Here is a 2003-nt window from a genome sequence, read left to right on the forward strand (position 1 = left end):
TGACGGCTGGGAGCGCAGCGCGAGTTGGCCCAGCCTGTGCGCATGCGCGAGGAGCCAGCTGATTCTCCCGTCACAGTGGTTCCCACGGTTGTCTTAGGACCCAGTCCCTGAGGCTGGGCAACGCAGCAGTCCTCCGCGGCAGCCCTTGGGTGTCCGGCCTCCGAGGCTCCGGCCTTACCTCTCCAAGGGGACCCCAGGGCGGTTACCCTAGAATCCTAGAATCAGCGCTGAGCCACCGTGACTGGCCTTGTCTACTAGGACAGGTGCTGTGGCATTTCCTCTACACTTCCTGTGTCACTCTTGAGGGACATCCTCTCCTCTGCTCATAGGCGGACCGTCTCCCTGAATCTTCTGCCGGTAAGTAATGTCAGGAAACCAAAGGTACTGCGCTGGACTGCGGCTGGGGTGGCGTGCGGGGGAGGATGCGTCAGGGCTGCCTGGGCGTTGAGGTTTGGCGGTGGGGTGAATCTTGCAGAAAGCGCATTGCTCCCCTGGCAGGCATTTCAAACTGTGGCTTGGCCTGAGGCACAGGCCCCTCCTGGTTCCCAGGTCTTCTTTCATTTCCCTTGGCACTCAGGGAAATGCCACTTGTTCCCCCTTGTCACCGAGCACATGCCTGGACACCCTTCTTGGTTTCGCCATCGCCCCATATGCCTCCGGTGACACGCATTCACGCCATCTGCTCTAGGATACGTCAGTGCGTGCCTGATCGCCTCGTCTCTACCCCGGATTCGCCGGGTCCCTGTCTACACGTGTCCTGGAAAGCGGTTTCGGCTTGCAGGAGCCCCAGGGCTTTTAGAAGCGGGGCGGTCTACTGCCCTTTTAAAGGAGGAGGGAGGCCGAGGGCTCACGGATCAGTGAATTTTCAGCTGACACCACGCCTCCAGGGCCATGGGATCATTCTGTGCTGCAGCGAGGCCCTGGCCCACCTGACCAGATGTGGTGAGCCCATCCATTCTCATTCGGAGGGGTCCAAAGTCACATCTGAAGAGGAGTTCTGAGAACCCTGCAGGCCCCCTGAAGTTCCCGCTGTATCGGTGGAACTCGGCTCAAGGAGGTCCTGAACACTGGACTCTTGGGTGCTCGGCCCTGGGACAACCGCGGCCCCCTCCCCCACGCGGCCCCAAACTGGACCCCGGATCCAGCCGCAGCGCCGGGGCTGCAGCAGGATCCCCCTCTGCTGGGGCGCAGCTGCGCTTATTTAAAGGGGACGCAGCCTGACTGCTGGGAGCGGAGTGCGCTTTCCCAGCCACCGCGCAAGCGCGAGGGGCGAGCTGATTCTCCCATCACATTGGTTCCCACGGTTGACTTAGAAACCAGTCCCTGAGGCAGGGCAACGCAGCAGTCCTCCGCGGCAGCCCTTGGGTGTCCGGCTTCTGAGGCTCCGGCCTGACCTCTCCACGGGGTCCACAGGGCTGATTGCCCTAGCATCCTGGAATCAGCGCAGGGCGACCGGGACTGGCCTTGTCTACCAGGACAGGTGCTGTCGCATTTCCTCTGCACTTCCTGTGTCACTCTTCAGGGACATCCTCTCCTCTGCTCATAGGCGGACTGTCTCCCTGAATCTTCTGTGTGTAAGTAATGTCAGGAAACCAATGGTACTGCGCCGGACTGCGGCTGGGTTCGCGTGCGGGGGAGGATGTGTCAGGGCTGCCTGAGGGTGGAGGGTTGGGGGTGGGGTGAATCTTGCAGAAACCTCCTTGCTCCTGTGGCAGGGATTTCAAACTGTGGCTTGGACTGTGGCACAGGCCCCCTCCTGCTTCCCAGGTCTTCTTTCTTTTTCTTTTTCTTTTTTTTTTTTTTCCAGCCAATTACTCTTTAGTTAGTGAAAGAATTCAAATTCTATCCTTACCTAATGCTTATTGCCCTTCCTTGCAGGTCTAAATGCTAGACCTAGTGACTGTGGCAACAATCTCTCATTCATGTTCCAAAAGGCCAAGAGCTCCTTCCTGCTAGACTTTCTTCGATATTTCAATTGTAATAAGCACATTTAACTAGATATT

At 58.3% G+C, this 2003-nt stretch overlaps 1 long non-coding RNA gene across 2 annotated transcripts; it reads left to right on the forward strand.

Annotated features, from left to right (window-relative positions):
* Positions 1 to 6: 6 nt before the first annotated feature.
* On the forward strand, positions 7 to 1986 carry LOC131382821 (uncharacterized). 2 transcript variants are annotated; one of them, XR_009212401.1, is made up of 3 exons: positions 7 to 357; positions 689 to 1574; positions 1879 to 1986. It is a non-coding gene; the product is annotated as an uncharacterized LOC131382821 (long non-coding RNA). The 2 variants fall into 2 exon arrangements; XR_009212402.1 differs by having other exon boundaries at positions 689 to 1598; positions 1879 to 1967.
* Positions 1987 to 2003: the final 17 nt, after the last annotated feature.

The sequence above is a fragment of the Hylobates moloch genome, unplaced genomic scaffold (assembly GCF_009828535.3).
Source record: "Hylobates moloch isolate HMO894 unplaced genomic scaffold, HMol_V3 SCAFFOLD_11515, whole genome shotgun sequence".
NCBI classification, from domain to species: domain Eukaryota; kingdom Metazoa; phylum Chordata; class Mammalia; order Primates; family Hylobatidae; genus Hylobates; species Hylobates moloch.